General features: G+C 41.0%; 1 long non-coding RNA gene across 1 annotated transcript; it reads right to left on the bottom strand.

The window, feature by feature from the left end:
* Window positions 1–10,133: 10,133 nt before the first annotated feature.
* LOC135328380 (uncharacterized) lies at window positions 10,134–15,575 on the bottom strand. Its single transcript, XR_010389210.1, has 3 exons — window positions 15,277–15,575; window positions 10,845–10,950; window positions 10,134–10,310 (listed from the first exon to the last, which is right to left on the bottom strand). It is a non-coding gene; the product is annotated as an uncharacterized LOC135328380 (long non-coding RNA).
* Between the last annotated feature and the right edge of the window lie 4,445 nt (window positions 15,576–20,020).

The following is a 20,020-nucleotide window of genomic DNA, read 5'->3' as shown; positions in this document are numbered from 1 at the left end:
GCCTCGTAGTCTGCTACGCTTTTGTCCCTCGTGCGTAGCAATTTCCTCAAAGCTAGAACTGAAGTGTTTCAACAAAGTTGTTAGTAAATCCATGCGAGCAAACAAAGATTTCACAGTGATGCTGGGCTTGGCCAAGGGATTTCTTGAGGCTTTGACATGTTGTTTAATGTGAAAATCTTGAATAAATGTTCTTCATCAGCTGGTTAAGAAGTCACTCTTCAGAGCAGTTTGGTGCCTTCTGTTCCCTCTGGCTTAGCTCCCGAAGAGTGATGTGCCCACAAAATCCCATGTGAAAAAAACCTACGCAAAGGTCTCCAACTGAGCCTACCCTGTCACCTTCCAGCCTTTCAAAGGCCTAAGGGTTTGTCAAAGAGCAAATCCCTTGCTGCTGCTCTGTCACACACTCTCCAGGGAAAGCTTAAAAGGAGTGTTTATGACATCTTGCACAGTGAAAGAGTAGGTTGCCCTCCCACAATACTTACCTGGGGAAAATAGGTGAAGCCAGATAGACTCCTGGAGCATGGTGCTTTATTATGTGCTTATCTATGCCTCTCTTCAGCTTTCTTTTCTGCTATAAATTACAAACATAGCCCCAGGCCCTGGTGTTTCAAGGATTTTGATGATCTGCATGTTCAGTCTGGGCTGAGCTCTACTGCTTTGCTCAACAGATTTATCCTGATTCCTGGGCTACCCTGGACTATCTATGAATGGGGATTTTATTGTCTACCTGTGGGAGTACCAGCTTCAGTCTGCATCCTGTTATTGCCAGTGCAATTACAATTGCTCAAACTGTACTTGCAATTCATTGCCTGAATCCTCTCTGCAACTGTACTTATTGTTATTCTTCTGATATGCCACAACAATGTGCTCCAGTTACTGGCACCCAGCACCAGCTGCGCCTCCACCAAGCCAAGGGACAGATCCCAAAGAAAATTGCACTGAAAATTGCTATGTGGATGAAATTATTTTGCGCCTCTGAAAAGAATGAAATTGCAGAGCATGGTGTTGGCTGCGAAGAGTTTTAGGAAAGCTGATATGATTCACCATTAATAGAAATAGTGCATTTCCATGCGAAAAATACTCATGAATTACAAACACTATTAGGCTAAAACTACAGTGTCAAATGGTACAGAAAATGAATTTTACCTGTTAAAACCAAGCCATGTGTCTTCTTACGTATTTTACATCTAACTATTAAAATGGTAGCAGATAACGTTATAAGAAAGGAAACAGTAATACAAAATACTGATTGTGGAGTGTGTAATAAATAATTTATTACTGCCTTACTGCCAAAAGAACTTCAAAGGTCACATGTAAAGAGGGGTGGGTTTTTTGATTTTTACTAAAAATACCAGGAATCTGAAGTTTGGTCAGCCCCAGGTTTGGAGATGTAAAATGTTGACATTTATGCCCTCATGGTGGCACTGGAACTGCTGAAGGCATTTAAATTCTTTTTCTCAAGTATTTATTAGACAGACAGCTAAATACAGTTAACAAAGACTTTGGTGTTCACCTCTTTTGCTTTTTCACTAGAGTTTTTCTTCAGACATGGCTTTATCTATATAAGATAAAGTGGGCACATGCAGGCTGATGAACATTCAGAGAAGCTGTCTGTAAGATATATAAGGTCATAGCTTGTTTGGGGAATACAGCTTACTGGGGAACAACTTTTCTATTGTGTAACAGAGGCCATGTCCAGGAAGATAAGAGCAATTTGGGACCGTTATCATTTTAAGGGGGTTCTGCATTTCATGAATCTAACTCTGTGCAGTTTCTGAGTTTAATCCACAACTACTCACATCCTTAGAGGTTTAGGCTGGAAGCACATTACATCCCATAGCATGCATAACTGTCCGTTCAGGTGCTGCTTTCCTAAGCCCCAAGCAAACATCCCATCATTTGTCCCACATCTGGCAGTCAGCATGGTTCAAGCATGAGCCATGGACAAAAGCCAGAGAGAGGGTGCAGGAGATGTGTTGGGCCCAGCGCTGGTCAGGAATGGGTGCAGGTGTGAGCAATACTCCCTCGAGAGGAGCTCTTGCTCTACAGCTGGCAGTGACTCCGTTGCAGAGTGGGAGGCAGGTGCTTGCAGGGAGCCAGGAAATGACTGGCAGGCTCTGCCAAATGGGCTGGTCTGTTCAGAAAGGTCTAGGGGCTGTTCTTGGTTAGGTTTTGGTGCCCTGGACTCACCCTATGTTGCTTGGCGATGTCTGAAGTCCCTTGAGTCCTGGAACAGTGCCTGCTGCCTCTCTGAGTGGCCTGGGATGAGAGAAGTCCTGTTCGGCTGGGAAGCAGAGCAGGTAAGGCAGGCCAGCCTGGTGCCTAGGAAAGAAATATTTTCCAAGCTGAAAAATTTGCAAGTGTGCCTTAGCCTGCTGAGGCTAATCCCTTAGTGAAAAGAAAACAAAAAATACAGCATGTACAGATATTTTTTTAATTGGCAGGGTAAGACCTTCTTGAGCCATGCATGCAAGTTGATTGAAGATATAAAATATGACTTGAGTGTGTGTTTGCTAATGCTGGGAGTATGCCGAGGGTACTGTAGATGACCATATTTTCACAGGACTTATTTAAAATAGAAAAGGAGGTTATGTCCAGATGACTTAGTTTCTCAGAAACATCTATTACATTTATTTATCTGGGTGTTCAAAAGAGAACTGAAAGAACTGGAAAGGCTACAAAGATACAGGGCTGAGGTCTTGCTCCTAACTTGGTTCCTTAGTGAATTTCCATTCCTGGTTTTGTACTGACAAGGCTAACTGCAGTCGTGAAAACATCAGGTGTGGTACCTGTCATGGGGCAGGAGGAAAATTTGTGCAAGTTAAACACCCTTGAGTATGACTATATTCAACAATATTAGCTTCTTGAATATCTGCTCCTATGCAATATGTTTCCTCAAGAGGATACCTATGAGCTGATATTTTCTCTGCTGGATCTTGGATTTGTATGAATTAAATCAGGCAACACCTGTTTCCTGACCTTGTATTAATCTTGTTATATAAATACAGGAGTGTAATAGGCCTAAATAGAAGAGTAACTTCTATTTCAAAGCAAAAGAAGAAAAGCATACATGAAATGAGACAAAGCAGTTTGCCAGGATCATTAGATATGATGTATAATTTTGGTGAGTTGCATGGATTTCCATACAGAGGTTGAGAACATCTGGCTTGCTCGGGTAGAGCTGATGAGATAAATATCCCTGGTACAAAACTACCAGGGTTTCACACAGTGTTGACACTGGGTTGCTTTCTCCCCGGTAGCTGTAAACAGATTAGACCTTCTTTTGCTTAAAGGCCCGTGGCTGCTTCAGTACAAGATGGTGGCACTGGGTGGGAACGTTGTAGCTCGCAGGGGCAGCTCACTTCTTGCCCTGCTTTGTCAAGGTGTCACTTGTTCCCTGCTTTGTAACTTCAGTATGGGGCCTCTGTCTACGGGCCGGCAGGTGAAGTGAAGCAGCTTCGCTCTCAGGAGAAGAAATGTTTCATTCCTAGCAGTGAAGAAGGTGTTTGCTCCGCTAATGCGGTGTGCTGCCATGGGGTGCAGCTGCAGGCAGTGCCCTGGGCGTTGCCTGTGGGACTGCTGAAGGCTCCAGGCCACTCGCATGAAATGGCATGACTGAAAGAGCAGGGAAAGAAAGGGTGGCAAGGAGATACTGCATGCGAGCTTCAGAAACAAAGTCATCGCTGTCTTCTAGCATTATACAGGGTGGGGAGGAGTGCTATGGGGAAGATCTACTGAAGGAGTGATTAAAAATTGGGCAGAATAAGGATCTCTTTCCTCCTTTCCCCTCAGTACAGTAATGCTAATGAGTTTGACAGTCTTGCTCTGAGAGATAACAGCATCAAATTAAAGAACTGCAAATGTTTTTTCTTAAAAAAATAATAATAATTAAAAAAAGCTGAGAACAGAATTTTGAAGGAAAAAAAGAAAAGCAGGATATTTCCATTATTCAGGTAGTCTTTCCCAAGCCTGCCTGTTTATAACTGCAGATGTAGCAGATCTGACCAAAAGTCTTTATCAAGACTTGGGAAAAACAACACATGATCCAATGTCTCATGGAAGTTCTGGCATATGGCAGGGTCTTGATCAAGGAAACCACTTCTCTGCATAGAGGCAATGATAACATGATAACACCAAACCTCCCATCTTAAGATGAAGAATAATATTTACATTGCATCATAAATTTTGGAATTCTGAGGGGAAAATTGTCAAAAGTATCTGAGGTGGAGTGGCCTGGGGCTCTTTATTTATTCATTTATTTATTTATTTTTAAGTACAACAACACAGCCAGAGCCTTCCTTGTGTGTGTCTGACAGAAGGCTACCCATCACCTTGTGCTGTTCTCTGAGATTGTTCTGTTGCACTGGGCTGCTGCCTGTGAAGGACTTCTGCTATATGTAGCTTATCAAAGGGGGAAAATATTTGCTTTTTTTATCTGGGAGTTTTGGTCTCTTTCTTCAGGCTGATCATAAGTTAAAATACAGGTTGAGTATCTCTCCCCTTGAGCATCTTAAATCCAGAACACTAAGAACTTACAGTTAAAGTTAAAAGAAGTCCAAAGAGTTATATCTGGATCATGCACAATCTTCACTCTGTTCCACAGAGGGCATTGGTCCATGTGAGTTGCTCTGAGCCTGGCTTGTAGGAGAGTGCTGGAGTCACAAACGCTCTGCCCTAGGGTGTCACTACCAGCAAAGTTGAGGCCTTTTCAGCAAGAGAAACATGAAGAATTGGAGGGGGGAAGGGAGTTGATGATCTTTTAAAGGAATGTACAACTTCAGTAAGCCCAAGCTGTTTTTTCTTTTAAGCCAGAGTTTTGTTCTGAAAAGGTAGCAACTGACTTTTTCTAAAAATCAGGAGATACTTTTTTTAAAGGAACATATAGCTGGTACTCTGAATTACAGCTCACAGCTCGAAAGTATATTATGCAAACTTTGAATTCACTGTGTTCCAAGTAGAGCTGTAAAACAGCAACCCAAGTATAAAGTAAGTTTACAGAACAGAGTTTTGTTCGTGATGCTACCTTCAAAAAGCTTGTACTGTATAACTCTGCATGCAGCATGCACTTTCCACTCTTGCATGAATTTATTCTCCCAATGGGAAAAGTCTCAATAGTCAAAAAATCCCCAGCGCAGGTCAGCTATCTGCAGAGTGAAGTGTATTCATCAAACATGAACAACTTGGTTTCTTGCAGCTGTCACTTTTTGTAATAAAAGCATAATGGTAGCTTATAAAGAAAGTCCAGGCTGTTGCTTTATGCTTATCAGTAACACTGAAGAATAGTTTACTTAACACTACAGTGTGGGAGACACTTCACTTCTAAGATCTCTATTGCATTTATGTAGACCTTCCTTTGCAAATTCCTATCCACTTTAATCCTACACACAGCCTACAATTCCTGAGTCAAGATTTTCCCTATTGAAAATGATGTGAGGCAGACAGGTTAAGATCTGGGTTTCTGTCTATCCTTTGAACTGTTCAGTCTATTACTTTGAAAAAAGCATTCTCGCTGTCTAGTTCCTCTATCACGTATTGGCAATGCCTAAAAAAGGGGAAGAGGGGAAAGGAAATGAAGGGTTTTTTCAGGACTGTTACTCGCTGTAAGAGATAGTAAAAAGGACACCTGAACTTGCTTCCTGCAAGTTCACATAGATCACATAGTACCACGAGTCTCACACAGATATGGGGGCTGCTCACACTGATCTCATCATCAGTTGGGGTTCTGAAATGGAGTGTCTGCAGCTTCAAAAGCTGAATCTGAAATATCAAAGCCAGCTACACGTTTGTATCTTTGCCAGGGGGAGGAGTTAGAAAAAGTGAGTCTGAGGTATACTTTGTGCATATGTTAGCCTACAAAGCTGTGACCACGGCATTGCAATGTACTGATCCAGTTCACTTCCTAAACTCTGGAAGTAGCAGTATTTCTAGCCACATCTCGGTGAATCTGACTGCTTGGTGGAATGCATCTAAGTGCTTGAGATGGCCAGTTGTGAGCCTGCTGTTAGCTACCATGTTTCTTAAAAGCTAGTGGGGTTTTTTTGCTTTGTTTTTTGTTTTTGCCAGCTAACAACACGGGGCTCAAGTGCAGTTACTGATGTGCTCTCAGCACTGACAGCACTGTTTACATTAAGGTACCAAACCTGGTTTGTACACAACCTTATCTTTACCTTCACAGTCAGTGTGAATTAGGCAGGTTAAACTTTTCAGTCTTTCTAGTTTTTGCTGAAACAATCTAGATAATAAGACAGATGCCTTCTGAGTAAGGCAGTAGTTAGAATTCTATGGGTGTCTAGAGCTTAAACTATTTAATCTTTCTCTCAAAGTTCTGCTCAGGTATCTACAAGATAGCTCTTTATTTCATCATCTATTGCTCTTTTTACTGGCATCCTTCATTTAGATGACTTTCACTAGTTCCATACAGTACAATAGTATTATCCACTAACCTTCATACTTCCTCACAAGATCTCCAAGTGTGAAACTTCCAGTCATACTTGCTATTGATTGAGCTATTCCAATTCACACTTGCCTGTATTTGTTAATGTCTGTGGCAATTGTAAATTGTGCAAGAGCAGTAGAAATAGCCTTTCTTGAATTTTTATGGCTTATTCATATTGTTAATTTATATATACCTAAGTCATCAAAACACTGTAGAGGGAGAAATAATTAAAAGAAAATACTTCAAAGTCACAAACTATAAAATTTCTACTTTAAAAAGTAGCATTAGTAAGAGTGACTCCTAAATGTTTTCTTCAGACATCTTCCTTAGTTGCAGCTTGAGCCAGGTACTTGTATTACTAACTAGTAAAACTTCTAATAGCCAATATACATAGAGGCCCAGAAGAAAATATTTTGGTATTTTAATTAAAGCAAGTAGCTCCATTAGTCATTTAAATGGTAGAATGGGAACTAATCTTTTCAATAAGAAGGATATTTCACCCGCAGGACTTATTTTTAAATTCTGAACTTCAGAGTAACTATTGCATTAGCACTTCTCAAACTTGCTTTCAAAGATGCAAAATGAAACTCCTGATGTCATAATTAGAGGATAAATACATAATTACAGGATTCATGTGACCTCATTTCCCAAGCATGATCCCTTTTGTAACCAAATCTCTGCCACTCAGTACTTAATTTATGTTTGACTTGAATGTGGCTGTCCTCACTTAGCTTGTCAGCCATCCATTTAGAAGTTGTCTAGCAGACATGTACAAAAAAGTCTCGAAGAACATGTCCTGGTAATTTCCTATCAAAGAAATGTGAGGAGAGAACAGAGGTCACCGGTTGTTCTTGAAAGGATATTGATGAGTTTCACCATAGTGCGTGTAGGAAGGAGGACAGCAAAGAAAAATCGTGCTTGCATGGATTGCACTCAGCTAAGTTACTCAGGAGAGTGACTTTTGATTGGAACACCTAGTATGGTTTACCAGTGCAATGCTGAGTAGAGCGTAGTGCAACAACCAATCCAGAAATCTTTCACTGAAAATGTACGTGTAGTCATTAATCACAGACATGTGCAGGATCCCTCCGCTCAGGCCTCGGACTGAGGAGAGACTGGGCTCCTCCAGTCACATTGCTCTCCTAGAAGAGCTACTACTCCTTCTTTCCAGAGATGGTATTTTGGGGGAGGAGGCAGTGTTGAACTGTAAAAGCATCTTTTCCTTAAAACTTTATTGAATCTGGCACTTCAGGAAAAATCTTCCTGATTGTGTACTTCACAGCTTTCATCCCCAACTTAGATCCTAAGTAACTAGGTTTTCAGCTTTCTGGGCTTGATACTTAAGGGAAGCTTAGTTGTGTTCTTGTGTTAACTCCTTGTCCCATTCCTGAGGCATCAGGATTTAAGAGAAACTGTTTTTAAAATATATAATCTTTGTTTAGGATTTGAAGGGAAAACAATCCCTGATCCTACTTGGGACAAAATTTACTCCCATGGAGAAAGCCTTCAGGTGGCTCCTAAGATTTCCTTACCAAAAGAGGGTACAACTAAGAAGCTAGCAAGTGTGGTGATAGACCTGTTGACAAAGGTACTTCAGACGCAGAGTTTGTAGAAGCTGTTGGCCTCCAAGACTTTTTTTCCGAGACTCTTTTCCAAGACTCTTTCCAACTGAGAAACACCGTGCCCTTCCCAGAGTCAGCTTCCATTTTGTCACACAATTTGAAGGTGAAGACTTGCTGCCAGCTTCCCTTCACCTCAGAACAGCACAGGGACAAGCAGGTCAAGATGAATATTCACCTTTGAGTTTGAAAAGCCTTGCTTCTTACCTGCAACACAGCAGGCACAGGGGCACTGTGTATGATGCCATTTAAGTCTCTAATCAGTCCCTCCAGGCCTTGTTAACAGAGTTTCTATTACCGAGTATCAAGGCAAACAGGAGCGGCAGTAGCTGGTGCAATGGTGGTTCATTGACACCTAGGTAGCAATGAGGACCACTGTATGTTAGAAAAGCAGCCCTTGGTGGCTGTCTTGCCAAGCTGAATGGATAGTCAGTTCTTTTTCTTCCTAGAAATACATTCCACTTATTAAGCTCTTGGTTGAAAATGGAGAGGGCCCAGATCCTAAAATCACAGTTTGTCTAGGACTTTGCTGTCACAGCTTGGAAGGGAAGGAAGTAAGCGTTCCAGCCAAACTCTCCCAAGTTAGTTATTTTGGAAGAGTTGAGAAGCCTGGGGTTGCTACTACAGGGAGAAATTACTAGCCTGTGCGGATCAGCCTGCAAGAAGACACCAAAAATCCAGTGCACAAACCTCTGAAGAAGGTTTCAAAAGATCTTTAATTTGACTGCCCTGATGTCATTTCATATTCCATCCCATAATACTTAGTTACAGGATAGAGGAAGCACTACTTCCTCAGGCTCTGGAAAGGGATTGTCATGTTTCCATTTGTAAGAGTTTTTGACTATGTAAGGGGATGCCCATGTGGAAAGTTAAGTGATGGAATAAAACATGCAAATACTCAAGGGGGACAGGTCAGGCAGGAAGGAATGTTTTCTCTTGTTCTTTTTCTCTTTTTCTCTGTCTGGGAGAAGGTGAGGTATTGAGCTGCCTAAATAGTTTCTCTGAGGTCTAACTTCTAAACCGTGACAAGATAATTATTTTTTCATTGTAAATCAAATGCTAAAAGTTTTTTTTGAGAAATCACGTGAAAGAAACCTTTTCCTGAATGAGGTTCTCAGTGAGAAGTATTGCATTGCCTTCTCAAGCACAGAAGTCAAAATAAACAACCCTTCCTGGTGTAGTGACCTGCAGGTTTATTGGAGATATTTAGCTTAAACTTTGAGATCAGCTGTCTTGAACACACAACCCTATTTGAGGTTTTCTGGACAGAATTTGAAGGAAAAAAATATTCAGTTTCCACAAGGAGCACTGTGTTATAACAAACCCGTACTGTGCAGGATATGGATTAGATGTAATTCTGAATGTGCTTCCACAGCGCAGCACAGTATTCTGTGATCTGTGATGAGCAAAGCATGTAGTTAGGTAATGTGCAAAAGCTGGGAGAAAAAATGCCTGGGAGAGTACCTGACTCTTAAAAGCTGCATAGCTTCCAGGGGAAAAAACCTGCCTGACAACCTACTCGGGCAGTCTAATAAGGGGAAAAGCCTCCATTCCCGAGGACTCATGCTCCTCTAGACAAGAGAGCTAAAATCAGGTGGGAGCTAGGAAGTGACTGCAAATGAGAGAATAACAAATATACAAGTCAACATAAATAGATTGTAAGAAAGTGAATGTCTTTGTGTCTTTCTTTAATCATCTAGGCATGTAGTCCTTAAAAGGAGAACAACAGACCTTTTTGAGAGGGGAGGAATTTTTACTTTTCCTTGCTTGCCATAGGAAACTAGAAATGAAAATCAACAAATGCCTTATGCTGTCACTCTGCACTCCTCCCTTATGCTGTCTTACTCTGAGCAGCTTAGAGTGGGCAGGTGCACACTGTAAAGCACTAGGAAGCAGGAAGGACCTTGCACTTAAAGCATATACATTGGCAAGTAAAAGGCTGTATGGTTCCTTTCTTGTATATTATCCCTCGAAATTACAGTTAGGCACCTGGTGACCAAGGGAATTAACTGAGGGTTCTGAAGACTTCCCCCTCGAGAAAGATGGTGGAAGGTGGCAGGGCATGGCACTCACCTAAGCTGCAGGTCTCTGTGCACTGGCACACCATGCCCCCACAGCTGTGCTGCCAAAACGCGACCTGCGGTGGGAGCCCGTCGGCGCAGAACCTTCTTGAACCAGGCCAGCTGCCTGATGCAGGGGTCAGGTTCCCAGCCCCAGTCTTGCACTGCAGCATGGTTCAATGATACTCTGTAATACTGCAGAATACAAAAGAAATTTAAACAGTAATTTGGATGCTTTGTAGGATACAAATCCTACCTAGACACTACTAAAAGCACTGGGAGTCTTGAAAGTGAGAACTGCCCTGTCTTTCTTTTGCATGTCTGAAAGAAAGCCTCTTGAATTTGCTAACCTAGCCTTCTTTAGTAGCTAGTAAAATGTCAATCTCTTGAGTGAAAACTTAGAGCCTTCAAATTAAAAAGACCATGTTTCTACTCTTGGCTACAGACTCTTTTCAATGGAGTTCTAGGAAATTCCACTGGCAAATGAGTTAAACTGATTCTGTTCTTTAAATCCTCACTCAACAGGAAAATGTTACAGGCACTAAACATGGCAAATCCAGAGAAAGGGAACTCGCTAAATGCTGGCTTAATGCCTCTTGCCCCATGGCTTCCTCAAGCACTATTTCTGTTCTGATTTTTTTTTTTTTAATGCACTAAGTTACTGCTTCTGTTGGATCGTTAAACTTGTTACTCCATAGACCAGAGAGAGGTTGCAACAGAGCAACTCACCTGATGATCTGGTGGACCTGCTTCTCTTGCGTAGATGAGTATAGTTTAAATTCCTGCTTCCATAAGTATTTTTTGTGTGTAAAAGGGAGGGCTGTATGTGCAGAACCTGTGAAGAGAGAGTGAGCAGAATAGGTTTTCTTCAACTAGTAGGCTGGAGATTTCTCTGATTGATGAGTAACTCTCTTTTTTTGACCAAGTCTGCTATGACTCGAGCAGAGTAGGGACTTGCAGTTGTTTCCCACATCTCTGGGAAAGTCCTGCATGACAGATGTGATGTTTTACTCCTGCTCTTGTGCCAGAAGGATGTTTCGTTAATGCCTAGTTGCCCAGCGCACCTCTGGCTGGCTGAGCAGAAGTACTGCATGCCTGAGAGGTGGAAGCTCAACGTTATGCTCTCCTGACTCCTAATTACTTCTGACTGGGTTTCTCTAAGAGGCGCGACCTCGTGGCAGGTTCTTGTAGGCTTTTTTAGCTTCCTGCTAGCATCTTTCCCCTATTAAGGAAAAGGGCAGTGGGACAAGGGCCCAAGTGCTGGCTGCTTGCATGTAAGGTGACAGACAGAACCATTTTCTAGAGATGATCATGTTTCTCAGATCTTTCTGGCAGGGTAAAGAGTATCAGAAGGAAAACTACAAGCCAAGAAAACGTGTATCAACTTAGAACTGATGGCATGGTGGATACTGCCATATCTAATATGCTGGTATTTCAGGTTCAGCTCCCTCTATCAGTCATACTAAGACTGTGTGTTTCAGATGTATATCCTTGCTCCCACCCTATTGACCCTTTTCATCCTGACTCCCTTTTCATTATCTTTGTCCAGTGTATTGGGTGAGCAGACCAGAAGGAGATTCCATGTATGACAGACAGGTTAACCCAGTGATACACAAAACAACATTTCAGGTCCAAATATCACTCACGGCTTTGGTCAATCCTAAACACCTGCAAAGCACAAGCAGTATAAGCTAGCCCCAGGTTTTTTTTCTTGGTGAAGGGTATACATGGTTTTGGGGAGTCTATTCTTCTAACAGTATGAGGTACCCATGTAAGCTGGTAGCTAAGCAAATCAGTGCAGTTTGCTAATAACATCAAGGCAATAATTTGATCCCTATACTAGGCCCAGCTGCTAAGCCCAAAGGCTGATAAAGGTTTTTCTCATGCTGTGTAAATAATACAGGCCAGCCAGTGAGTCAATAAGAACCACTCACCCAATGTAAATTGGCAAAGATGACCGTATCCCCCCAGAAGATTGAGGAAAATTACATCTGTGCAAAAAGTGCAAAAAACTATGCCACAGTTTCCTCCCATTCACTGCAGATTAAATGCAGCAAAGTGTGTAACTCTTCCCTTTAAAAGTTTTCACCTTTCAAGTGACTTCTTTATATTTTGTAGCTTGATATTATGTACTGCTGTTAATAAATGTAGGAAGAGCCCAAACATTGTGCTTTTGGACTAGAGAGCTGGTGCGCATCATGGCAGAGGAAAGCAGTTACACGATGAGGTGATCTTTGCAAGAGAGCTTTGGGTTAGTTCAACAGTGACTGTAACTAGCAGAGATTTTGTGTATGAGCTTCTGTCATGGTATATGGGAGGGAAAACCTACAAGAGTTTCCTGTGGCTGAGTCCTTGACCCGATGCAGAGGCTTGTCAGAATTGTGCCCAATGCCCATAGGACCAGGTTTTTCTTTTGTGGGGTTAGTTTTCAGCTGTATCAACTGCATGGACCTATCCACTGTGGGGCTCACACAAACAGTAATGTTTGGGTCAAAAGAGGAAGTGGAGAGAGCTAGGAGCAGAAAGAAAGGTAAAACCACAGCCTGCAGATCAGGTTAGCCTGTGCAGAACCACGCTTCCTCCCTTCATTTCTATAGAACATTGAAGACTGAATTTGCCAAGGGGCTTTTCACAGCCAGTGCAAGTCAGTATAGATCAAATTATTATATGAAGACAAGAGGTTGAATCAAAGCAAGTTCAGTCATTATATTGAATCTGAACTTAACCAGAGCTAATTCTGAGATTCCTGGGACTGATCCAGTGGTTTCACTGTAGTAATTGCTCTCAGTTTGCAGAAGCATATTTAAAATGGTGATGTAAATGACCTAAGGAATTTCAGTAGAATTAAGTATCTTTTTTCTGAATCAAGGGAATCATCTTTGATCCTTCCCTTCCCAGCAAGTGCTAGTAAAAGCAGGGTAAAGTGTTTGCAAAACAGCATGAATGGCTTGCTTTGTCGCCAGGACAGCACAACGTGGAAGGCAACACACAAGCAAAGAGGCCATCCTCCTGTGATGTTAAACACTCAGTTTCTGCAGGTGTATGCTTTCCCTGTAGGAGAGGGAAATAATCGAATTTCTTTGCTTTAACTTGAAGCGTCAGGAGACCTTCTCAGCACTGTCTTTCCTTCTAATTCCATTTTTCCTCTTTCTGAGGAGTCTTTGTTGTTATTGCACAGCTTGCTAAGTTGTTAAGGCCAGAACAAAGTAGAGTAAATCAATCATTTCTCCATCTTTAATGAAGTGATCAAAGAAAGAATGAATATTCCACTTCACTTTGTGCTTGAGTATGTAACTCAAAGGTTTCAACAAGACAGTCTCTTGTTTGGGAATAGAAACTACTATTTCTCTTTCATGTGATGTAGTTATTTTGCTGAAATCTGACATGAAGCATGGAAAAAACATACTTATATCTTTGCTGATAGTTTGAATACCACATGGAATTTCATCACAAAATACTTTAAAATAGCCATGTTATTGATTCCCCTCCCCCCCCAAATAGTTTAAACTGACAATGCTAAAAAATGAGTGAATCCGTATTCTAGGGTGTTACCCAATTACTGTTAAGACTGTAAAGATCTTGCAGATGGAGCAAGATCAAAAAGCATCACTAGAATGAAGAGCACAGCATTAACTAAGGGGTATATGATACCTAAAACGCAACAAATGAGATGTGGTTTGTTTGCCGAAGCCCAAAACCCTTCTGTGAAAATAAGGCATTATTGCTCATCCGTCTATTTTTAATCTAGAGCAAAAGAGTAAGGAGGAAGAGGCAGCCATCTGAGTCTATCTGTCTATCTACTAACCTGCTAATACCCTCAGCATTTGGTGTGCTGCAGCACACTGGTGTAAGAGATTAGTGCCCGGTGGGCATCTGGGATGGAGTGCTAACAGGGGCTTCCCTTGGGCCTTAATCCAGCCAGGCACTGTATCCACAGCAATACTGCGCAGCGGGACTGCCCTAGCTCAGCCAGGCCTCTGAGCAAGTATCTGGCAGTCAAAGTTCATCCTCCCGTATTTTTTTGTTTTCAGTGCCCAAGAGGGTAGAGCTTTAGTCAGTAGAGTCTTTCTGGCCTTAGACATGCTCCACCCAGAAAACCTCAAGGTGCTAAAGATGCTTCCCGCATGCCTATGCAGTAAACCTCTGCATTGAACTAGCATTTACAAGCCACATCTAGGCAGCTACGAGACAGCCAAGTCCTAAGTTAGTTGTCCATTGTCCAAAAGTAGGCTATCTGTTTTTATGTAAAATTTTGATGGCAAGGTATTCTGATAGTATTGTAGCGGGCATGCTTTAAAAGTTTTTCTTTTTTCTTTTTCCTTTTTCAGTGTACCAGGCTGTAATGCAGGCCTAGTTCTTCAGTTAATTCACTGCAGTATAATTTTCCCCTTACAGCATCAAAACAGAAAAGCTGCTCATAGAATATCTTGGCAAAAATTATTCCCATTTACCCAAAATATAGCAACTATTCAGTGTCATAAAAAAAAAATCAATGATTTGCTGCATTTCCTAAGCTAGAGAGCAACTCAATCATTAGCTATTTATGTATCAGCTGAGATTTGAATGCTTTTTTTTTTTTTTTTCTCCTAATGATCTCCTTCCTCTACCTAAATGAGCTATCTAATTAAAAGAGAATGTAATTCAATTCTTTATAAAAATGTCTGGGGGATAGGTAGAAGCTTTGCAGATGCAGAGAGTTTTTAATATGTTAGTGCCTTTCAGTCAAAATGATTTAACATGATGGGACATCTTGTTCTGTACTGCTGAATGATTTCAGAACTTTGTGAAATATCATTTGTGGAGCTTCTTTTGAATCATGCAAACCACTGAGCAGCTCCCTTTCTGAGATGAATAGGAAACAAACTAACTCTGTTTTTTGAACATATACACGCACATTCACGTACAGACAAATTTCAAAGTCAGTTTTCATCTCACAGGATGTACAAAGGCTTTACTTTCAGGGACATTTTTTGCCACTTATTGTCACTTTCTTATTTGCTAAAATGAAATCATGTGTCTTGATCATAGTCTTGATTATTGTCAAAACAGAAGCCCCAACAGTTTCAGCGACTATGATTTTTGAGAAACTGCCTTTTTGAGAAAGGTCATTCAGAAAACTTTGTTCTGAAACAGACACGTGGTTTGCCCTTTTCAAGCTCACCTCTTGTATTTCAAAGCATCCATGGAACAAGTGAAGGATTTACAGCATGCTCTGTTTCAAGGTTAGACACAGGGTAGCGGTAAGAACAGAGAATTACTGCAGTAGATTGTATGGCAAAGCTGTGGCATGGTGTTTTCATTGCTGAAAGTATTCAAGAACATATTAGGAAAACATAACATTAAAGCAGAATACAGTATTATTATAAAGATAACTGGCCTTAACCGAGAGCAGGAAGAACTAGGCAATCTTTCAGGTTGCCTTTCAGCCCTGTGCTTCTTCCCATTATTTTTATTGCAATTCACAGTGAGTTTTTCCTGGCTTTTTCTTTTTTTCTTCCTCCAAACTAGAGCTATATAAACCATTTGCTAAGAAATATAAATCTCTTGAATATACTGAAAGATGTATGCTTTGTAATAAGGCTACACAATTTCTCTTTCCAAAAGTGAACATACAGGTTTTACTCCAGAGGATCAAAGATCAAATACGGGCAAGAAAGTATACTTAACTAGGAGAAAATGACCAAAAAAATCCCTAAGGCAGCTACTATACAGAATGGTATTAAAAGCATAGACAGGCTGTATATCATATATGAGATCAGCAGCACAGCATGGTAGGAAAAAGCAACTTTCTAAGAAGCAACTGGTATTTCTCCAGTAGTCACCTTGAGCCAGTGATGGAGACAGAGTTTACATGGATTTCAATAGCAAGTGTTAATGTGTTCTGTCCTAGGTATAAGACTAGGTGTCTCTTGTTAACATGAGGTATCTTGTGTCTTGCTACTGAGGTTCAGCTGGGAGACAAAGGATAAACCACTACCACATCTTAGCCCAGGATTACACCTGAAAAAGAGATTCCCAAATTAAATTATGATGCATTGTTTTTGCATCACTGAAAACTTGCTGTATTAAAATAATATGTTTAATAAGTAACATTCATTTACTTATAGAAGATGTTTTGGAGTTTTTTTTAATGGCTAATTATTGGACATGCCTGAATAGGAGGCAAAAAATAGGAGTCAGAAAAAAGAAATAGAGAGAAGCAGAGATCAGGGATTTAGAATATGTGAATAAGCTATGTTTTGCTAACTAGTTATACTTCGTGGCTGTGCAATAATCGTACAAATATGGATTCTACTCCATGACAGGGTGGCACTGACAAGGGAGAGAGAGGTTCCAAAAAATTCAAAATGTTCAAGAGATTTTTCCTGAGCAGACGTGTCCCATCTTGGTTCTGATATTGCATCTTTTCTCCATTGTGGAAGAAGCTCACAAACTCTAAAGTATTGACCTACATTCATTTCTGCCTTGCAGACTGCTGGGTCCAAGGCTTCAGGTTGTTGTCTTTTTTCTTTTTTTTCCCCTCCCCCTCAGTATATGCACTTCCTGATAAAAGTTTTTGGCAAACTAACAAATAAAATGCACAAAAGTATCCAGAAATATTGACCACTCTGAAAGTGAGGAGGAGGTTTTCTTGAAACAGATTTGCATTTTCCTATTCTACAATGCTCTCTGTAAGATTTTAAGGACCTCCCACATCTTCCTCCTTCCTTTCCCCTGCTTTGTTGCTGAAATACTTTTTCATCTTGCTGAATAATAGTTGACAATACGGTATCCAAGGAAGTTATACAAAGAAATATGCAGGCTGCAAACCAGGTCAAATGAAAAAGATGCATTTTTAGTGTGCACACACAAAGAGGAGGAAGTACCCAAAACACCAGTGAACTTAACAAAAATTAAATACAGTTATGATCAGTTTGCCCAGAATGTTTACAGCTGTGGTGCTACAAGTAGCAGTATACAAAAAATCTTAGAAGATGAATGTCTTGCAAGCAGCAGCAGATTAAAATATACATCAAACAGGCACATACAAAGTAAGTGAGAGTTATGTCTGGATTTCAAAAACCAGGGTCAGGACCTATAGTGGAACCCATCCTAGTTAGACTGTCACTTCTCACTATGCATCTAAAATGATCTGTACCGTACCTTCCCTCATGCTGGGACTACCTGAAAAAAGATCTTTTCTGTCATAACTCAGATCCACTTTTGCATGAAATAAAACAGCTATATTTTTATATTTCTCAGTGGGAGAATTTCTAATGCCCAGTTACACTTGAGGGAGACCTTGCCCATAGCTCTGTACACAGACCGACTAGAAGAAGAGCAGGGAATTGGTGTCAGAGCAATTTTAAAGCACATGCATTACTTTGCAGGTCTGACACATAGTTTTAGGAAATATAAATGAAATCTGAAAGAGGGAACATATCTACAACGCAGCTGACTGCAAGGAGTAGGGTTTGAGCAGTCAAAAACAAGGTCATATACTTTTCTTAACCACCAAGGCCCTATTTACACAAATGACCAGTTTTCATTTTTATGGAGTTTTAATTTTCCAGATGCAGGCAACTACCTTAAAAATAAAACAAGACATTTCAGAGCAATAAATAAAGCTTATTCTATGTTATGAAGGGTCAATTCCGGGTGCTGCATAGCTACACTAAATTAAATAGAGGGGGTCCTTTTCAGGTTTGAGATTATTGCTTCCTCCAAGATCATATACCTGGTGCTATACTTCAGTGTGAGCATATTTTATAGCACTTAGTGAAATATCCTACCATTGGGAAAGTGGAGTGACAAAGGGGGAACATTTTGTTATCAGACAATACGATATCAGTCATGTTGAGATGACTGCTCCAGGCACAAATAAGAAATGCCAAATGTCTCCTGCACCATAAACTTAATCTAACAAACTTATCACTGTGTTTACATACTAAATGCTCTAAATGAATTTGAGTCAGACTGTTGTTTTGCAGTGCAGGAGTACTTGTACCTGGGTGTCATGAGCTGCATTCATAATACATCTCTCCTCTGTGTAAAAGCACCCTCTGCTGGACCAGCTTGAGATGTAAGCAACACACAAAATTACAACATAATCCTTTTTTCTTTTCTTTTCCCTCTCCAAAATGAAGGGACAAGCAGATGAAGAAGTTCTCTCTCATCTCCCACTTCTACAGGGGGCTCATCTCCTGACAGGTGCAACACAAATAGCAGAACTGGTCAGGTTTTCTAAAACACGGTATGCTGTGATGAAGATGTACCCCCTCTGTCACATGCAGCTGTGTGCAGATATTTCACCCACACACATAGCACAGAGAGGGGACAGCATGTCCACGAGCAGAATTCAGCCAGACTGCCAGAAGGCTCAGGGGAGCAAAGACCCTTTCTCAAACATTCTGAGGATCCCCAAGTTTCAGGTTATTTTCTGATGCCCCACTGCATGCCAAGGAGGTTCTTATCAGGCCTAGGGGAGATAGCATTCCCCAAGAAATAACTTGTATTACCAGTCTCAGACTGCTCCTTCCATCTTCATGGATATTATCCTCTGAATACTTAGGAATGTCTGAACAGGGTGAGCTGTCAGGAAGCTGGAGGAAAAAAATGTGTCCTGGTGCAATCACCACACTGTTTTGCCAGCCACTTTGAAATCACTCAGCGTCAGAAAAGGTCTAAAGTAAAAGTAAAAATGAGTCATTTTTCCTAAATGTGAAGTTAGTTAAAGAATCAGTTACTCTGTTTAGAGAGACAGAGAGACCTAAAAATAAATCAATAATGCTCAGTCCTCCACATTCTGGTTTAGCTCGGCATCCCTTTCACCTAACAGCCTCTGAAGCCAAACTGCTTCCCTGGTTAAGTCTGACAAGGTCCCCAGTGGCTATCTGATTCTTTAGACAAACTCCATCCTCAAGGGTTGTCTTCCTTCAGCAGGATCTTGACTTAAAGGAAAGCGTCACAATATCCCCTTCTCCGCACTGGCTGACACCCCCACCCAGAATCAAAGCTGCCCCCAGGGACTCCTGTAATCCATGCTCTCTATAACTCATTACGATATCATTTAGAAAACTCTTTGCAAGGAAGTGCTCTCTGCAGCAGTGGTAGTTTTTAACTTGCAAGAAGCGAAAGACCTGTGAATGCTTGCTGGATAAAACTAGAAGGTATTACCACTTCATAGTAAACCAAGTTATGATACACTGTCAATATGAGTTTTTCTGACAGACACTTCTGCTTAAAAGCAGTTAGTTATGGTACAAAATTATGAGTTCAGCATCTAGCCAGACCATAAACAAATCATTCATACAACCTATATGAAATTCTTCCTGATGACTGGTAAGAGGAGTTTCATGTTTCACAACTACAACATGGATTAACTTGAGCAAGCAATATTTTTAATACATATTAAAATGATATTTTACACAGGCATGTAAGTGAGAGCCAGTAATGCAGCCAGTCACTCTGACCTGACAGAGACTAAACATAACAGCAACTCAAACAAACACGGGGACCATGGTTAGTTTGCAATAATTCTCCCCTGAATATGGCTTGCTGGGATTGCACAATAGCCTCTCACAAGAGGAAAGGGGCAGCATCCACAATGAGCAAAGGGAAGAATCTGAGAGGAAAGGACCCCAAATCTTTGAAGGGTAAGAACAGAAACCAGCTGAAGTGTGTGAGTGGGGAGGGAAGAGCCCCAAAATTTTGTGAGTTAAATGATAAGAATGTGAGATAAAGATACTCAGGAAGAGGCTTGCTACTATGATTAATTTTGCGTATGGACTCATTAGTAGATGAAGGAATTTGACCAACATTTTCAGCCCAGGTAAAAATGGCAGGGGAGCATTAAGATGAGAGAGGAGAGATGAAGAGAGACTGACCAGTATAGAAGAGACAGCACAGTTTTGTGGAAGAATATC

The sequence above is a fragment of the Dromaius novaehollandiae genome, chromosome 4 (assembly GCF_036370855.1).
Source record: "Dromaius novaehollandiae isolate bDroNov1 chromosome 4, bDroNov1.hap1, whole genome shotgun sequence".
NCBI classification, from domain to species: domain Eukaryota; kingdom Metazoa; phylum Chordata; class Aves; order Casuariiformes; family Dromaiidae; genus Dromaius; species Dromaius novaehollandiae.
The sequence above is the reverse complement of the archived record's forward strand: the minus strand, read 5'-3'. Positions and strand labels throughout refer to the sequence as shown.